The sequence below is a fragment of the Neomonachus schauinslandi genome, chromosome 7 (genome assembly GCF_002201575.2).
Source record: "Neomonachus schauinslandi chromosome 7, ASM220157v2, whole genome shotgun sequence".
Classification (NCBI taxonomy): domain Eukaryota; kingdom Metazoa; phylum Chordata; class Mammalia; order Carnivora; family Phocidae; genus Neomonachus; species Neomonachus schauinslandi.
Genome location: NC_058409.1, coordinates 148,586,203 through 148,606,805, shown reverse-complemented (window position 1 = coordinate 148,606,805; position 20,603 = coordinate 148,586,203).

Here is a 20,603-nt window from a genome sequence, read left to right as displayed (position 1 = left end):
GGCACGCACGTCCCTCCGCGCTCCTCTCAGCAGCGGTCACCCATCTCTGAGAAGCTCTCAACAGAAAGTGAGGCTCCAGCTCCGGAACAGAAAGTAAACTACGGAATCAGCTTGCGTCCTGGATGCTGCTAATATTATTTCATTAATAATGCATTTTTGGTTGTCAGAAACAATCAGCATTGCAGCTCTTTCCTACACACCATTTATTATAAATCACTTTGCAACAATACATTATTTTGCAGAGAATGAAAAGCAAAACCATTCCCTGTCAGCTGGAATTAACAGTCAGGAAACTGTAGTCTTTTGGGAAGGGAAATAGGTAAATTAGCATATGGAAATCTGCTCAAAAAGGCAGCCTGTACTTGCTGACATAGGAACATGAACAATGTGTATTCAAGCACAGAGATTAAAGTTATTTGAAACATTTCCTAATTGTTCTTGTTGGCTAATAAGAAAGTACTGTTTGAGTAATGTCAAGTTGTTGGTGTTTTTTGTTTGTTTGTTTTTGTTTTTTATTTTTTTGTTTTGTTTTGTTTTAAGCTCAGTTGGGGCTTGTACCACATATAAAATAGATATTTCATGAGGAATCGTCACAAGAACTAAAAATTGTTTAAATCAGAACATAACATTATAACAAGATGTTGATCCTATTCGCAGACCTTTTAAAATCCTATTGTCTACCAGTTACAATAAGATTTCAATTTACATGAGATATTTTTTTATGTCAGAGGAGAGAGCACCTGATGAGAACAAGCCAGTCCCACGGCTAGCCCAGGTGAGCTGGACCTGCTTCAGTGGAGTGGGGGGGGGATGAGCTGTGGGTCCCCTTCCCTGTCACTGGAGCCGGTGAGATGACCCCTCCCCTGGTGGTAAATTGGGTGAAAATATGCCCACTTCTGAGGCCCTCTGCTTCTCATAAAATGGAAATCTCCCCAGTTTGGACACATGTTTCTGACCTTGCCCCCTGCTGAAGCAGACAGGCTTGTGTGGGGTCCAGTTTGTTCAGCTAATTTCACATTTGCCTGGATGAAAATGTCGAGTAACTTGCTAGAACTTGTCTGCAGGAATAGTTGAGTGAAGTCACAGCTGAGATGTATGCCCAGAGTGTTTAGGAGCAGCGACTCCAGGCTGTGATCACAGAAGAGCTGGTGGTTCATGGGGTCCTCTCCTGAGTCACGAAGCCCAGCCCTCCAACCAGGCTACAGCCTGCTTTCGTGTGAGTAGTAAAGTAATCAACACTACTTTTGACTTGCTGGGAGCAGTAACACATAACACATCCAATCTTACAACAAAGAACACATGTGTTGTCGTTTCAAGATAATTCATTTTTAAAATATTTACAAAATCCGGAGACGGTGGGTGGCATATTCAGCTCAAGTATTATTACAACCGACCACTTTCCTTTACCGTCATTCATTGGTCAATAATAACATTGCTCTTTATCACCATTTAGTTCAGACTGACATCCTCACTAGGGAGAGAAAGAGAGAGGGAGGAACAGATGTGGATATCCAAGACACCAACCCTGCAAATTTTTCAACTGTCTAAGAGAAGTAACACACTGGGGGGAACGTGATTTATCTTCCCTCTCATGTGACTTTGCAGGGTGGACTTGCTGAAGAGCGAAATGCCCAGCCCTAGGCCCAACATCCCTGTGTCATGCTGCTGTGGACCCTTGGGTATCTGGGCATGTGGGCTCTCAGTGGGACCACGCCCTCCGATGACGATGACGCATGGTGGCTCCCGGCAAGGGCTTGCGGGGACCCGCAGCCTCGGGCCTGTGTGCAGGAAGCCCCCCGTGCATTTCCCTCGGGATGAGTGTAGGAATCATGGCGTGGGCCTTGTGGATTTGCAGGGAAGAAGCCAGGGGCATGCTGCGTCCAGGGGACAGGAGTGCAAGGAGCACCCTGAGGGAGCAGAAGACAGGTGCTTCCCCCTCGAAGGCCCTGCTCCCTGTTTCCTTTGCTCTCACAGCTGGGCCGACTCCAGCTCCAAGAAACTGCTAGAAGAGGCTTCTGCTGCTGACTGATCACACCTTGTCCTGTGCCTCGCCCTTTGCCCGGCAGGAAACCCCCAGCCACCTCCTACTGCCTCAGGGCCTCTCCCCCTCACTCCGCCCTGGTCCCGCCCCACCATCATTTTGGGATGAACCGCCTCCTCTATGGTACAGCGTTTGCCCCATTTGCTGGCATCAGACTCTATGGCCAACTGGAGGGGACAAGGACAGGAACATGTAGGCACTGGGGCATTCCTTGCCTGGGAACCTCAGCCCCTGTGGGCCTGCCCTGGTTGTGAGTGGATGCTGCCCAGCAGGACACACAGGTAACCCTCTGACTCCAACGTGGTGCGGAATCAGCCCATGGAGGGAGCACCCCCACCTTCACAGCCCGAAGGGCTGGCTGGCAAGGAAGGCCTGACCCCAGGGCGCCCCACTCACTGCGTGGCACTTGACAGGCAACAGGGCCTTTGTCCTGCAGCGTCCCGTGCTCCCAAACCCTCTGGGGGCCTCTGCTGTGTTCTCCCCAAGTTCTCAGACGGAGAGGTGAGTCGGGGAAGCACACAGGTCTCAGCAAAGTGGGAAACCCTGTCCTTATCTTCAGCCTCAGCCCTCAGAGCCCCTCTGCAGGCGGGGTAGCCCTCGGAATGCCTCCCTTATGACTATCACTCTCCCGTCCCATTGACAAAACCGCTTATTTTGCTCTGGAATTTGCTTTTCCCCAGCCCAGCCCACCTTGTTCCCAGGGGAGGCGGCGTCTACACTAGGATCTGTTCCCAGCATGCTTTCTCTGCAGGGTCCCCACTTCGGAGGAGGCTCCTAAGACCTTTCAGAAAGAAGTTCACTTTTTCTACACCTGCAGCCCTGGGCCCTGACCAGACCGAGCTTACAAACAGGGTTCCGGGGAAGTTTCCAGGGGTGCCCCGCCAGCCCCGGGATCCGTGGAAGGCCTCTGGCCCTCACCGGTGGCCACTCCTGCCCCTGCCTGCTGCAGGGCCAGGCATCTCGTGGGAGATTGCCTGTGTCCCTCTTGGGTCCTGCAGAACATCCTCAGGCTGACTCAGGGATGCCTGGTTCTGGGGGGCAGGGTCCCCAAACCCTGCTTCCAGTTGCCAGCATCCGAGATGTCATCAGCAGCCTGGTGGTAGGATCTTTTGCCTCTCTTAGGAAGGGACTTTGATTCTGAAGGATTCATAAGTGAGGTTTTACTACAACAGGATGGAGAGTGGTCTGTGCGGAGTTAGAAATCTGATCAGAATATTCTGTAAAATCTCCATGGTTATGTCCACAGAGAAAGAACGACATAAGCCAAACTGGACATGCTTGAATGAGACAAGGTGCTATCTTCTGTTTGGGGTAACGGAACAAAAGTAGCAAGGAAGTGTTCAAAAGCAAACCAGAAATATACAGAAAATCTACTTAAAGAAGAATAACAAGCAGTTTACTAATTTTGAGTATCTCACAACCAGTAAAATTAACAGAAACACACATCCTATCATTATAATAATAGGTAGGGATGAAAACCTCCAAGAGGGCATTTGGTAATTCTAGGGAAATTCACTCTTTGTGCCATTAAGAATTTAATAGAACAACCTCGTGACTTGACATCTTTGTTTTAAAATTTTTAAATGGCAAGTAGCCTGCATGTTGTAATTCACAGGTAGAAGCCTAGATATTTTGAATTTCTTTTAAGTATATTGTATAAAACATAACAACTATAGAATTTTCAGAGAAAAAAAAAAGATTTGGCATAGGACGATACCGTTACTTACGTATGGTCACTGGTAAGATTTCACTGTATCACATTTCTTTATTTCCCATGGCTTTTGGTTGTTTTTAATTTTTTAAATAAGGTGATAAATTGGCAAGTATGAACTTTATGTCTTGCTGTTTTTCTTAGACTTAAGGGTACATATTGCAACTGTGTATGTTATGTGCTTACTGAAGAGTGAAAACATTTGAGGTTATAATTGTTGCTCTGAGGATGGCTTTAGCTATATTCTCTAAGTTTTTAAAGTGAAATTTTCTGATTTTTATTCATTTCTAACTAATTTTTAATCTCAGATTTCAGTTTTATTTGGTTCAAGAGGCAAGTATAGAAGGCCTCTCCACTATCCAGATGCATAGGTTTGACCCTTTTTTAAACTGTTGATTCTAGATTTATTGCACTCTGATAGAAGAATGCGGTCTGTACTTTGTACTTGTGGAAATTGTTAAGATGTCCTATATGATTAGTATTTGGGTGTAAGTCAAATAAAATATAGTATCTGTGGAATGTAGACTTTTTTATGTATTAACCCCTGTTGGATCAAGCGTTTTCACCGTTTTTCAAAATTAAATGTGCGTGAGTGTGAGTATGTGGTTGTAGTTGTCCATGTGATTATTATTGAATTATTTGTCAAAAATCTAAAGAGATGTAGTAGTTTCCTAATACAATTATAGCTTACCAGCCTCTCCTTGGACGACATTTGTAAGAGATTTTGCCTTTTATATTTTGCTACCATATTGCTGAACACATGAAGTCCCTAACTGACTTGTTTACAGATCATGATATTTAATGCCATGAAATACCACCACCTCCTCCTGCCAGTAATTTAGAAATTCCATTCTGTGATACTCTCTATGTGTTATCTTTCTATTGTTTAATGGGACATTTTTGCCTGCATTCCTTCTCAGCACTAACATGATACAATACCTTCACCCCTTCCTCTCTCCCTCCAGCTTCCAGAGCTCTTTTGGACCAACTTCTCCTTTTCTTCTCAGTTTGTGTGCATTTAAGTGAATTGGAATGCTATAGCACGTACTTTTTGTTACTGCATTTTAATCTATTTATAGATTGATTTCTTAATAATTACATTATAGTTCAGGACTACATTTCAACATATAATTAAATAATCAACAAGTTATGTGGTTTTAACTCATACAATCTTGTCCTGGATACTTCATTTTTCTCTACAGAGACTCTTTTACTGATTCAATTTTTAATTGGAATTAAGAATTTTCTTACCTATTTTTTTCCCCTAAAGTTCATATAGGTTTCTAAAACCACATATCACAAAATGTCCTTTTTCTCTTTACTCATGAATGATAACTAGGATGGATATGAAATTCTATGGTCCCTGTCTTTGTTCCACTCTAGATTTCAGTTTTGTGATTAGAAGTCCAGATTTTGATTGGACTATGGTGTGAGGTAAAGTGGAAGCTACCCTTCTGCACCATTTGTCAAGAAGATTACCTTCTCCCTATTGAAATGTCTAGTGCCTTGGTTGAAAATCAGTTCACCATATATGTATGAATCCATTTCTGGATTCTCTACTTTTTTTCATTCATTCATCCTTTTATCTTTATGCAAATCCAACACTATCTTGATTATAAATTTATAATAAATTTGGATTTAAGGTAGCATAAATCCTCTAAATTTGTTCTTGTTCAAAATTGTTTTGGCTATTTTAGGTCTTTTGCATTTCCATATAATTTTAGAATCAAATTGTTCATTTTGACAAAAAAAATTCTGCTAGGATTTTTGGCTGGATCTGTGCTGAATATAATGATGAATTTGGGAGGAATTCGCATCGTGACAATATTGAATCTTCTGATCCATGAGCATGGTATATCTCTCCATTTATTTAGACCTTTCAGTTTCCTCAGCCATGTTTCCTAGTTTTTTGTTGATGGGTCTTTCACACATTTTTTTTGTCAAGTTTGTCTCCATTTTTAAAATATTTTAATGCTATTGTAAATATTTTTTTTCAATTTCTGATTTTTTGTTGCTAATCTGTATCCTGCAAACTAAATTCACTTATTATTCCTAATATCTTTTTGCACCTTCCTTAGAATTTTCAGCATAAATGATCAGATTTGTAAGTGAAAGTATTTTTGCTTTCTTTTTTCTCCCCAGTTCACATGTTTTTATATTTCATTTTATCATCATGTCACTGCTGGGTCCTCCAGAATAATGTTTAATATAAGACACGAGAGTGGAATACTTACCATTTTCCTGTCATATAGAAAATATTCAGGGTTTTTTTTCCCCCATTAAATATGCAGTTAGCTGTATGTTTTATAGACTTGCATCATTAGGTTGAGGAAGTTTCCTTCTATGCCTGTTTTGCTAAAAGGTTTACAATAAGAATATGTTACATTTTCTTTCAACATCTATTGAGATAACTCTGTATTTTAAAAAGTATATTAATTACATTGATTAATTTTCAAATAAAAATCAACCTTGAATCCCTAATTAGTCATTATGTTTTAACATTTTATATGTTTTTGACTTGATTTAATAAAATTCTGTCCAAAATATTTACATCTAATTTCCTGAAAGTTATCAGACTAGTTTTATTTCCTCTCATATTTTTGCCTGGTTATAGAATCAAGGTAATGTTGGCTTCATGCTGGAAGAGTTGTGTAGAACAGGTATTATTTCTTTCATTAACATTTTCTGTAATTCACCAGTAAAGCCATATGGACTTGACTTTTTTTGTGGGAAGAGTTTTTAACACAGGTTTAATTTCCTTAAAAGATACAGGGCTATTCAGGTTGTCAATTTCTTCTTGAGTGAGCTTTGTTATTTTGGATCTTACAATATTTTGTATTTTTCACAAAATATGTTCATTTCATGTAAGTCCTTAAGTTCATTGACATATAGTCATTTATAATATCCTGTTATATCTGTCATTCATGATATCAGTAATTTGTGTCTTCTCTCTCTTTTTCCTATTTAGTCTAGCTTGAGATTTGCCAATTTCATTGATCATCACAAGGAATCAACCTTTGCTTTAAATGACTTTCTTTATTGATTTTCTGTTTTCTATTTTATTGGTTTTTGTCATATGCTTATTATTTCCTTTCTCTGCTCTACTTTGGTGTTAGAATTGACCCTTTTGTTACACAGGAGAGGACCCAGACACGAGCAGTTGGTTTCAGGACACTCCTCACTCACTCTTCACTCACTCCTTCACCTCTGGGAGGGCCTGCTCCCTTTCCCTCATCCTGTGAGCTGGCATGTTGTCATCCTTGTCTTGCTGAGCTGCCTGTTTTGACGTGGGGCTTGCTTTCCTGAATTGCCCCCAAACTACTTGCTTTCTCAAGTTGATTGGAACACAGAAACATGGAAGATAGTCCAGAGTTGAAACCTATGTAACAGGTATTTTTGAGAATTATTACTTAAGAAAAGGGCATGAGCCACACTCTGTGAAGACTTGCGAATACTGAGGGATAGTGCAGAGTGGTAACTATTTTAAATTATATATATATATATATATATATATATATATATATATATATATATAAATGAATGTCTAAGTTGACTCACATGTGAGGCTAATCACTGGTTATAAATGGCAAGCCTGAAGTGATTCAGATTTGTGTTCTTTTACACAGACACTTCTTGGGACTTGCCAGGGAAGGAAAATAAGCAAGCTACCCTGCTGTTGTCAGAGCAGTGGCTATTGCTGCTCTCTGGTAGCTGCTGTCATCCCACCTTCTAGACACCCCTGGGCTTGTCTCTCCAGCTGGAAGTGAGGCTCTGGGGTCAGTGTGGCTGGTTCAGGGCCGACCCTCTCTTGGGCAGCAAAAAGGCAATTCCACCAGAATGTGAAGGGCGTTGGCCTGACATCCCACTCCAGAAATAAGCTGGTGGTGGAACTTAGAGAATTAGCAATGAGGAACTTGAAATTGAAATGACAAAATACTACTTATAATAGCATAAAAATGCAACTTTGGGGATAGATGTAGCACATTATATGTGAGATCTGTACTGAAAACTAAATAAATGGAGAGATATACCATATTCTATGAAGAACCTTTATATTGGAAAGAGAGACAAGGGGACAGACAGTGTGTGAAACTTAGGAACCGGTAGGGCCCTGGGTGCAGGACATGAATGCGGGATGTGGTGGGTCTGTTGGTAAGATTGAGGTGAGGAGGGAAGGGAACTGTTGTGGAGCATGGGGTCCCCCATGGGATTTGGCTGAAGGGGTTTGATCGGGTTCACTAAACTGAAGCAGAAGGAACAAGATGCCATAACAGGTGTCCTAAGTAATAGTGTGCACTCCCAGGGATGGCTGGGAGAGGCCCAGAGGCTGCCCGCTGCACTTTCCCTCCCTTCTGTGGTCAGATTTCCTGTAGAGACAAGGTTGCCCCACCCCCGGCTCCTCCCCCACTTCTCTGCTGGAGACACGGGCTGCAAGGGGCTTCCTCTCATTCCTGGCTGTGGGACCACTGGAAGCAGGCTTGGAAAATGTCCCTTCCTCTCACCTTGATCACTTCCTCACATGTGCTAAAACGGGGATGTTCCTCCTTCACTTGGAAGAAGCCCTATATCCCGGAAATAATGGGTGGGAATGTGTTGAGTCGTCCATGTTCATTCAGTTGAGGAACCCATGGGAGTCCCTCTGTCTTTCCAGCATTTTATCTCTGACATACCTTGGTGCCCAAGGTGGAGTAGCTCCTTTATGAATAAATGGTTAATAAACAGAAGAAAGCCAGCAGAAGTGAGAGAAGAACCAAACTAGGAACAATGATGGAATCCGAACTCTGGAAAACAATTAGCTGCAGGTACAAATCAGGGTGTATTAAACGCTCAAGATTTTAAGCCCTCATTTAAGTAACAGTTGAGTCCATTCACACTGCGTATGTATATATACATAAATAACATTGACTTTTTGAGAGGCATCAAAAACATAGGATTTATTTCTATCTAGTGTCAAATTAAAGAAATAATAATTTCCATTTAGATGTGAAAGTCTCCAAATGGTGTGCAGCTTTAAAAAACCCCATATTAATGTTAAACACCATTTAGTTCCTTTGCTAAACAACTTGCTATCTTTGCAAACCACTAATATTCCACTTAGACTTGAGAGGGGAAAGGGCCTGCCTAGAGAGAGAAGATGGGGGCTGACATTTCTCCAGACCAACACAAAGGCACAGACTTTGTAAGAGGACCCAGGAGCAATTCTCCAAGCTGTCCACTCTCCCTGACTTTTGATTCAGAGAAAATATAGTCAATGTCCAAGGTCTGCATGGATGTGCAATTAAATATATGATTTTAATAAAAGGCAAAGCACTGGATACAATGAAGCCAGCATTGCTTGCCATGTGGAGGGTCTCCCCATGACTAATTGGATGCATGTGTCCAGCTGCTGGGTGGAGTGGGGCTCTCCCTCCCATAAGGTGTGCTTTCCTCACAGAGCTCAGGGTTAAATCCAACATTCCTAGATCTTGGATAAACTCTTCTGCTCTTGACTTTCATTCACTCCCCTTGAAAAGCAGGACCTGAAACACCAGGTGGGTTCCTGGGGTGGAATTCAGAACTTCCGAATAAAGCAGGACAGTGTTTGCTCAAGTGTAGCTGGGGTCTTCCTCACCCAGATCCACGTGTGCTCTGCACAGTGTTAGGCAGATGCACACATGAAAAGAAAATATTCTTTTAGTCTCATTCCTCTAGTTTTAGAGCCAAAAGTCTGTGACAGTGAGGTACTTGCTAGCCTTCTCTACCCACCCTAGAAACCCATCTTGAGCAAGAGTGTGGTGTGAATGGCCAGTTAGTGGGAAGAGCTACCCCAAGGAACACTGTGTCTCTGGGAGAGGATGAAAGGCATTTTATTTTCAGGTTTTGTTTGCTTGTTGTTCCTCTTAAAGACTGCGTCTGGAAGTATTTTCAGCACGTGGGAGCAATAGCAGAAGCTCATAACCTTGTAGCGGAGGGGAGTGCCATCAGCCTGGAATCTGGGAGACCCAAGGAGGCTGGTGGTTCCCGTTGGGAGACCCAACGGGCTGCTGGGGACCCCATTTCAGTCTTTGCATCTCACCACCAAGAGTGGGGGTTGGACCAAAGACCCCTCCAAGGCCAGTAGGCTTTGGAAGGAGGTGAACTTGACAGAGGTGGGCAGGATGGGAGTGTTTCCTATGTGTTCACACCCGTTCACACTCCGAGGGCACCACAAATGATTTTTTATGGCTTTATCAACCATCTTCAGGGCAATGGCTACCCAACTAAGCTCCTTTTTCCTTTCTTTCTATCCTTGAAACAACGTTTTTGGTGGGGAGTGAACCGAGGAACAACCCTGACAGGAAAAGGGAAACTCACATGCATCCAGGGGACGGTATCTGTGTGGGAGGAGGTATTTGTGCAGCCAGCAAGGAACACCATGAATGGCTGGCCCATTGGGTTCTTCGAAGCTCAACTCCATGACCTAGACATTTAGGACACACATTCCTGCAACCTCAGCTCTCTCCTGCCACTTTGTGAGCCATTTGATTATTCAAATAAGGACACTCAGAGCCTTTACATTTGACTTCACTCTTATCTACAAAATCAAGTAGAGAGAGATTCAAGTTTTGGTGTAACAGGTGTCATTAAAGGGCATGGAAGACAAATCAGGAAACCCTCGTCTACATCCTGGTTCTGCCATGGGCTCACTCTGTGACCTGGAAAATTCCTCTCACCTACCTCGGTCCTACTTTCTTGCCCATAAAACTGAGGTAGGTGAACTGATTAATTAGCAGCATTTCACTAGCTGGAAAAAAAACAAAAACAAAAACAAAATCCCATGTCTCTATGCCTTGGACGTGTTCCTTCCAGAGAATGTATATGTTTATGAAACATGTCTTGCTCGTATATGAAAAAGCAAAAACATATTTTACTTTCTAAATACCTACCTACACCATCCACTGAAACATAAGACTGACTGCAGGAAAAGGAAATGCTCACCCTTAGAAATAATGGCGATCTTTTGAAAACAAAGCAGAATGGCATGGCTTGGGCCCCTACCTGTCATAAAGTCCAGTCTTCAGACGTCCCTTCTCTTTTTGTCAAACCCGATTATGGACGCAGTGATGAGAAACGCTGCAGGGTTGGGTGCTTGGAGCAGAGCACTGGGCTACAGCTGCCCTTCTCTTGGGAAGATAGAAAGGAGAGCTTGTTTCTTCTTAAGAGAGATGCCTGAGTCATGGCAGCCTTCTCTAATGGCTGTTACCCGTTATCCGACACCCTGCCAGACCTACAATCAGCAGCACATCTGATCTGAAGGAATGGTGTCTAATCTTCTGAGTGAAGGCTTTGTGGCTGCTGACCTGGCACTGAGGATAAATCAGCACATCGTGTCCGGAAATCAGATACCAAGAGGGCAGGCAAACAAATTGAAACCTCTTGTGGGAAAGAATTTCGCCAAATCGGAGCATTCCACACACCAGCCCACGGAACTGGCGGTAGTCTTCTAACCCGGCTCGGTAATTCGCATAAAGACCCCATTAGACAATATAAAGACTGTGAGGACAGTGGAAGCCTAATTCAGGAAGGAGGAAGCAAGACGCTCACAAAAGATCACTGTTTTTCCAGAGAGTTCACCCAACAGCTAGCCGAGGACTACAGCCTCGTCAACACATCGCAGAGCATGAAGGAGAGGTGAGGGTCTGAAGCACCTCACTGGTCCATCCTCGTGGAAAGCACGCTTTCATTTTTTTTGAATGAAAATATGCATTTGAATTTTATTTGCCAGGTGAATGTCACATATCCCATTCTAAAAATAAGAGTGTTTTCAAGAATCACGATCACACGCATGGATGGTCTTAAAACGTTCGGTCTGCACAACACTGCTCCATGCTGGTCAAGTAACTAAGCACTTTATTCTGACTGAAAAAGACGATTGACATAAAAAAGCAATTGCACAATATATATCTGTGTAAATCAAATTGTGCATTAAATAGCAGAGGAATAAAAAAAAAAGGGAGGGTGTAGGTTAGCCTGAGATTTATGACTAACATCATTATTCCAAATCTTTCCATTTAGTTTTCTTTCAGTGATAAAAATCAAGGACTCTCTTGCCTCACAAAATTAGTAATATTTACCACATGTGACTAAAGGAAAATCACATTAGATAAGGTAATATTTACCATGTCCGCAGCACTTAACCAAGTAATCCATATGGGGCATACAGCAAATTATTACCTTTGCTTTTAAGGTCATTAGTATGCTGTTACATATAATATTTTCAAAAACCTCAAAATCTAACCATGACACGTACTTGCTAAGAGCAGGGAGAACCCACTGACATGAGGAAGCTTTCCGCTATAAAGAACAAATCACTGCGTTCCCATGGATATTCATTTAAACACGTCTACTGTCCTTAATCAATACAATTAATAGCAAGGAACACACATTTATACTGAAGATGGTGAAAGTCAATTTGTCCTGAAGATTCAGGCTGTCCCTAGGAGATCGGTTTTCTGTTTAGTGTGGGTTATCACACTCAATCATATTAAGAAGTGGTTTTCAATACATCTCTCAAAATTCCTCGTCTGATTTCTCATGTTAAGGGAGAGTCTAATTGGATTTTTAATCCTTGTAATGATACTAGGCTGGGTTTAGATGGAAACTGAAAAGCACTTTCCACCAACCTATTATTTTAAGGCAAGTTCGAATGTAACCCAAATCAATAGGAAAATAATGCAGTAAGCTCTTCTACTGTATAGATATTGCGTGAAAACAATACATTCCTTTCTTCACCATGAAGCCCATCCCCGGCCTTTGAAGCAGCTCTGGAATAATGGACCGCCATGGGCTATTTTCTTCTGGTTTCTATGTTTCAATACCAGGCTTGTCTCCTCTGTTTGTTTTTAGCTAATTGCCTCAAGATCTAATAAGTTAGTGATGATGGGTGATACGCGCCAGTGACCCCTGCCAAAAGAAATATCATGTCGCACCCAAGCTGAAGGAGCAGCCCTGATCGGTCAAGAATGCTTTCTCTAAGGGGCTCTAATTTCTTGAGTGGGGGTCAGGAATGGCATCAGTGATTGGATTGGGTCCTTTAAGTGTCCGCACAAGGAGACTTCCCGGAGAGGGAGACCAATAGACACGCTTGTCACTGGCTGCAAGGGTTGTCGCCTTATTGAAAAGCAGTCACTGTGCGTGGCCCCGTCTTCTGGCAAACCCATCATGCTGTCCTCTCTTGGACAGCCATTACAGGAAAATTCAACTTTGATGAGAAGTTTAATCTGGTTCCCGTGGAACACGTGCTCCTGAAGTTTTATCCAATGTTCTTCCCTCCTCGGGGCAACTGAGCCTAATAAAGGAAACAAATAGTGTTGGTTGCAAGGAGCATCTCCATCCCAGAAACGGTGAGAAGCACACTGGTCAACATGAGATCAGCCAACAATCCCCGCCATTGCAAGGAAAGATCAAGGTTCCGTAACCCAGCGACCGGATATTTAAACCCACATGCACAGCTCAGGAGAGAGCAGCCTCTGGAGCTGTGAGCGAAAATCAGGACTACAGTGAGCCAGGAGCTGAGTGGGGCTGTCATGTCACTGGCCTTTCTGTTCCCAGATATGCATGAGACCTGCGTTCCCAGGGCGGCCATGGTCAGTCACCTCAAACCGGAGGCTCAAAACCATGGAAACTTGTTGTCTTGAAGTCTGGAGGCCAGAAGTCCAAGATCACAGTGGTGGCTCGCTGTGGGACTCTTTGGCTTGGGACGGCATCACCCCATCTCTGCCTCCCTCCCCGTGAGGCTGCTCTCAGCCGCCCTGGGTATGCTCACCTTCCCATGGTGTTCTCCTCTGTGTCTCTGGGTCCAAATTCCTCATCTTATAGCAAGCCAGCCACTGCACTGGGGTCCAAAGGATCCAGTGTGGAACTGAACATGATTACCTGTACAAAGACCTATTTCCAAGTAGGTCCGAGGCACTGGGGGTAGGATTTCAACTGACCTTTTTGGGAGGCACAGTTCAATCCACAACACACACTGGAGGAAAACAGCTCTTTCACTCAGAAGCCCTGCTGAGCTTGTGTGAACGGGCCTTTGAGATTCCGTCCCTGGCTGTCTCTCCCCACTCAGTCCCCACTGGCCTCCCCGTGGTCACACCCGTGGGTTTGCTCTGTCCTCCATCTGCATTCAGGGTCTGGGGAGTGTCGGGTTGACCTGGTCGCACATCCTCTATCTGCCTCTGTTTAGGTTCTCAGGGGAGTCAGGGCTGGGATCAGAGTTGCAGACCCCGTTTCACATTTCTAGGCCCTTACAGACACCCCAAAGTGTCTTTTCTCCGAAGGTGATCAGTGGAGATGTGTTGGGCACACAGGGTTGAACTGCAACATTAGGAGAGATTTCCAGGAAACCTTTTCCAGGCAAGTCCCACCTGCTCGTGCAGAGGCCATGCTCCCCACATGACCCCTTCAGATGTCCCTGCCCCATGCCTGTGCCCTTCCCTCATTCTCTGCACTCCATGGGCTCGGCAAGCTGGCCCTGCCCTGGGCCTCTGCCCACCCGGACTCACCATCGCCCTCCTGGGCATCGCCACGCTCAGCTGTGGGACTTGGAGGAGTCCAGGGGAAGGCTCACTGACACCTGCCTTCAGGAGGTGGGACAGGAGGAAGTTTTAAGTACTTACAATTGCTATTACTTTGTTCCTGTTACTCTTTTTTTTTTTTTAATACTCAAAAGCGAAATTATTTTCTTTACCTGACCAAATTGGTAGAACTGTTTTAAACATGCAAATGTAAGAAGAAAGGTCAAGAAGATGCCATGCTGGTGAGAGAGACCCCACGCTTCAGATGGGAGGGCAGAGCTCCCAGAAGCACGGAGGAGAAGGGCACAGGAGTGGAAGAAGCAGCTCCACGAGAGGAGACTGTCCGCGGGCAGGGGGTGTGGAGACCAGGAGACGCAGAGCAGAGCCCAGCCGCCAAAGACAGGATCTGGGGGACAGGGCCAGCTAAGGGTGTGGGGCACCCAGCAGAGCTTGGGCAGGTGGCTCGCAGCATTCAATTAATGCCGTGCAGTTTCTACAAGGAAGACAGTGTCCCATTGTACTGATGAGAAGGTGTGATTCGCACTCAAAGTAAGTTCTTCCAGAATCATTAGGCTGATCAAGGGCGGAGTCAGGATCCACCAAGTCAGCCTGGGGCCAAAATACATGTTTATTAATTAAATGCACACATAACTGTGCATTTGAGAGGCCAGAAGAGATTGTCAGATCAGGTAGGGAAATACCGAGGTCTCTGTCCACAGGGCTGGGGTTTGGGCTCTGCTGTCCTGGGGGGGTGGGGCACAGGGAGGACTGTCCGCCCTGGTACTGAGGCCCCGCGGGAGGGGAGCAGGTATCTGGATGCGGGGAATTTAGCCGTTGAAACTGTCATCTGTGTGATAATTCAACCTTCCATTTACCCCATCTAGTCTCCCAAGTTGACAGGTGATCAGTTCTCAATTCTGTTACCGTTTTTTCCTCAGTGTTTGGCGTATACTTATATTTAGATGCCCAAATTTAATCTGAAATATTTACTGAATGAAATAGAAAATTTTCATATCAAACAATGTGTTTACCTGTGAAGGTTTGGACTGGATGCATGCTCAGGGAAAAAATATTTTTTTTTAAAGATTTTATTTATTTATTTGAAACAGAGAGAATGAGAGAGAGAGAGAGAGCATGAGAGGGGGAGAGTCAGAGGGAGAAGCAGACTCCCCGCCGAGCAGGGAGCCCGATGCGGGACTCGATCCCGGGACTCCAGGATCATGACCTGAGCCGAAGGCAGCCGCTTAACCGACTGAGCCACCCAGGCGCCCCTCCTTTTGATTTCTAAATCAAGGAAGAAAGAACTCAATAATAGTCAGTTGTGGTCTGTTTGTTTTTATTTCAGTGGAATCTCTGGTATAGCCTGATTGTAATTTCATACACACACACACACACACACACACACACACACACATGCACGCAGTATTTTGCTGTCTCTAGGTTTTAGGTCTTAGTCCTCTCTTAATTCTCTGAGCAATTATACCCATTTCTATGACTTTATGACTGTTTTTGCATAGATGATTTTTAAGTGTGTATCTATAATTCTGACTTAAATTTTTTTTTTAAAGATTTTATTTATTTATTTGAGAGAGAGAATGAGATAGAGAGAGAGAGCATGAGAGGGGGGAGGGTCAGAGAGAGAGGCAGACTCCCTGATGAGCAGGGAGCCCGACGTGGGACTCGATCCCGGGACTCCAGGATCATGACCTGAGCCGAAGGCAGTCGCTTAACCAACTGAGCCACCCAGGCGCCCAATAATTTTTAATAATAAATATTGCTAAGCTTATTTTGAAAAATAGTCTCTAATTTAGAATTTATTTTTGTAGCATTTTATGTATTATGTCATGCTTCAGAGTCTTTGGTGGTATCATAAACTCTCCCAAAAGTAGTCCCAAGCATACACAGAATTCACATGAGCTTTGAAAGTTGTGTTTGAGGAAGACCTAACCCCCTTTTTGATTGAGATCATGTTTGCAGTTTCCTTTGTTTAAAATATGCCTAAGAATTCTACTTCTACTGCAAAAATAAACGATAAATTATTTATACATACCAATTATTTATTATTATTTATGCAAAGCTTGTCACATTATGCATGCATAAGGGGATTAAATCACCGTTAACCCGCAATGCCTTTAGGGGCATTATATGATGGGCAAAAGGTGGCACGTGGTTATTACCATTGGCAAATATATGCGTCAGGAGCCTGCACTTTGTTTATGTACATTGCTGCCCTGATATACTTAATAGGAAGGAAAATACGATACCAGAACTGTATCAACCAATAACGCTCATCCAACTAATTCTAAATTCGATTATCTCCGCATTAAATAAATAACTCAGGAAAAGAAGGAGCTGTTACAGTGCCGTGTGCATTGTAATGTAGACATAAAAATGCCCGTTAGTTTAAGCTTGAAACTAAAAGAAACAGACGAGCTCAACTTAGGGAAAAAAAAGTGTACTTTTCCTAAGGCGATGCTTTTGTCATATAATAGCGACATATTACAATCGGGAAAGAAAGATAAATCAGGAAAATACCATGATATTAGGGCTTGTCATGGTGCTTCCTGATAGCATTCTGAGTTTCAAGGCAAATTCAGTGAAGGTATTTTTTTCCCCAAAATACTAATGCATATAAATGAAATTATTAGCAGCATTCATTTTTAATGGGAAGCCTAATGGAGGCTTGAGGACGACAGAACTACCCTTTGATTGCGTGAAGGAGCGTTTTCCACTTCCTAGGGCGAAAATTATACCCAATATGATGATGGGAAAAGCCACGCATCTCTGCAATCGACAGCTGAAAGACGGGCGGCGTTTGCACAGCTCCGTCGGAAGGCGGCCGCGCGCTCCCGCGTCTGTGGGTGGCCTTGGGCTTCGCGCGAGGCCTCAGAGCGGAGGCCCCAGTGCTGCAGGAGCCATAGGGACAGAGGACGCCAGCTCGCCGAGATGCTCCGGTGGGCCGTCACCCACGTCTTTCTCTCGCCCATCGCTACGAACATCTGTGCTTCCCCGACATTGATGGCTCGCTCCGGTCACGCGTGCAGCAGCATTTGCTCCCACTGTCCACCCGGTTATCATGAAGCCCTGCTTCGATGTGACCTTGGAAAACGTGCTGTCGTGGTCAGTCCAGTGATGGGTGGAACCGGCAGCCATCCCCAGTACCGTCCTGTGTCCCAGCCCTGCTCTGTTTTCTGGCCACACAAGGGACATCCTTGCTTAGACGCACATGGAGGCCTCACCCCGTCCAAGCCAAGACTCAGCCAGCCTCCAGCCCTTCCACACATCCTGATGAGATGGCATGCACACCTTCTCTGTTGCTATGCCATGTAATAAGTACCCTCCAGAAGCTCTTACTCTCTTACTTATAATAATACCATTTGACGATTTATAATAATATCTCTGTTTTCAGTTTAAGCCCTGTCTCTTTGGTCTGTCCCCAGACAATGGCTTCTCAGAGGCAACACACTCTATATTCATGCCAGGTATATTCTAAGACCTTTGTGAACTTCCAAATTTGCAAATACTGCTAGGGAATATAATCCCCCTCCTAAAATGCAGTTAGGTATAGCTGAAGTTTTTAAACCATGTGTTAAGACCATCCATGAATGAACAAAGTACCCAAGGTATTTATCAAATGATTAGCACCAATGTTCTCCTGAAAATACACTACATTGCGTCACAACATTGTCCGTGGGACCCTGTTCAGAACCTTGCCATCTGTGTTTGTCCCAGCCTCTCTGGGTGTCTGACCTGAGACCAGTGTCACGGCCCCAGTCCTGGGCATCTTCCGTAACAGATGTGAGGGGTGGAGGTGACATCCTCGGACTCCCTCTGGGGGAGCCACCTGCTGGGACGCTCAAACACGGGAACGCAGGGCTGCCCTCAACCTGCCAGATAAGACTCAGGAGGGGCTCCAGGAGTCTGCATTCCTTTTTTTTTAATTTATTTTTATTTTTATTTTTTAAAGATTTTTATTTATTTGACACAGAGAGATACAGCGAGAAAGGGAACACAAGCAGGGGGAGTGGGAGAGGGAGAAGCAGGCTTCCTGCAGAGCAGGGAGCCCGATGGGGGCTCGATCCCAGGACGCTGGGATCATGACCTGAGCCGAAGGCAGACGCTTAACGACCGAGCCACCCAGGCGCCCCGAGTCTGCATTCCTAAGGCCGCGGATGAGGGAGTGTGCTCAGGAGCGAGGGTGGTGGAGGTGGTGAGGAGAAAGGAACGGTTGGAAAACAGGGGCCCCTCCCGAGGGAGCCAACTGTGAGAACTACACAAGTGCCCCCAGTTTACCTGGTGGGTCACGATGACTTGGCCAGCGTGGCCTGCAGGAGGTTGGAAAAGCCCGCTGTGCTTTGGGAAATGCATTTCCCTGCACACAGAACCCGAGTGGAGTCCCATCAGCATCCAGCCTGAAGCTGCTGCTCCGCAGACAGTCCCCGATGCCCCTGCCTCTGCGAGGTCTGTGGGAGCGCCTCCCGGTCCTTGCACTGGGCGCCCCGAGAGCGAGGGGCCGCCACCGGCCACCCCGGCCGCCCCGGCCGACCCCAAGCCCATCCTCAGTCAGCGTGCATGCACCCTGGCCGCAGGAGCGCTCCACGTGCGCGCATGTGTGCACTCGCGTGTGTGTGCACGTGCGTGTGCGCGGCTGGGTGTGCAGCCCATGAAACTGTTGCAAAATACAAACAGGTTGTCATATGTAAAACACAATTCCCCGCACATCCCGGGCACAGACGCCGATGCTCACGCTCGGCATCTTCAAGTCATTTGAAAGGATAATTAGCGTGTGGCGTCTGTCTGGGACCCTCCGAGGGTTAGTGTCCATCCTGTTTGTCACTGTTTCTCTCCTAATCCCCTCTAATGAGGGTTTATGTTAACACGGATAAGCCCTCGCCAGCGCGCACTACCCGCCAGCCACGCTGACGGAGGGCACGCTGCTCAAATGTCACCGCCCGACTCTCCAGCTGCGAGACCTCGGAGCGCGTCCACGGGAGAGGCTGCGTGCGGCCCGCGTGCAGGCCTTCCTCGGTCCTGGGGCCGGGGCTTTCAGGGACCTGGTTTACTCTCTGTCCCCAGCAGCAGGTGAAGGGCGCTTCGTGGGGAGGAAGGCGCTCTGGCCGGCTCCTCTGTCTCCTCCGGCGTGGCCTGCCGCTCCTCCCTGGGCAGCCTGTAGGACGGCCCCGCGCAGCGTGGCTGAGCTCCCCGGCCTTCGCCCCGAACTGCCGGGGAAGAGGGCACAAGACCCCGACTGGCCTGGACTCGGCCGCCGGAATCGGACGCCGTTGCTGGAGAAGCAGGCCAGGCCTCGCGTCCCTCCACGGCGATCCTCGAGGCCCAGGGCGGGAGACACGCAGGAGAGGCGGCCCTCCGCTGTGCAGACCTGCAGCGTGCTTCCCGCGGCCGATCCTCGCACGCTATTTGCGTAGCTCTGAGATGATGACTGTAAAGAAAAACAATTAAAATAATAGTTATCACAGTTGAATAGAAATGAACATCCACTACCTGTGAGTGTTATAAATCCACACACACACGTGCTACTTACAGACCGCACAAGAATTCTCCGTTCGGGGCATAATCACGAGCCTCACCTTCCGTGGGAACCCGGGTCCTGAGCACCGGGCAGGCTGAGTGCCTTTCCCAGCGTCACGCTGCCAACGAGGGGCGTGCAGGGCCTCCCGGAGAGCAGAGCGGGGACGTCTGGAGCAGGGAGGGGCTGCACGTCCCTCGCAGGTGGCGAGTGTGCCTGGGGCAGCCACGAGGCGTGGCACGTGGATTCAGCACACACACGCGTGCCCGCTGTGCATCCACGGGGGCAGCTTCGCAGCCCGGCCTCCCCCTATGAGCTCTGGCTGAGGAGAGGGCTTTTTGGCAATTCTGGCCAAGTGCAGAAGGACAAGGAGGAGGAAGAGCTCAGGCCCCAGCTCCCTTGTCCTTGGAGGATGTTTGATCTTTGGAGAGAAAGAAATGTTCTGTCTTTCACGTTAAACTCCATGTTCCCGGAGTAGGGTTCCTGCTGGCTTGTGGGTCACCGTAACCCCTGCCCCCCACAGGGGCTGAGAAGCATGGGAGACGCCCAATGAGGACTTGCTGAACAAATGAATGATCTGGTCAAGTTCTGGTTGGTTCTGGGGCCAGGATATGGCAGTACTGGATTAGGAGGCTGCCCAGAGTCACGTGGGCGAGTCTGTTATCAACGACTCCACAGGTGTGAGAGCAGGGCAACGTGGTAGGAGACATGGGGGAGGTGAAGGGCCCTGTGTCAGAGCCGTCAGGGTCTTCCCGTCCTGCGGGCTCCCCACACACCCCGCCAGCCTATCCTGGG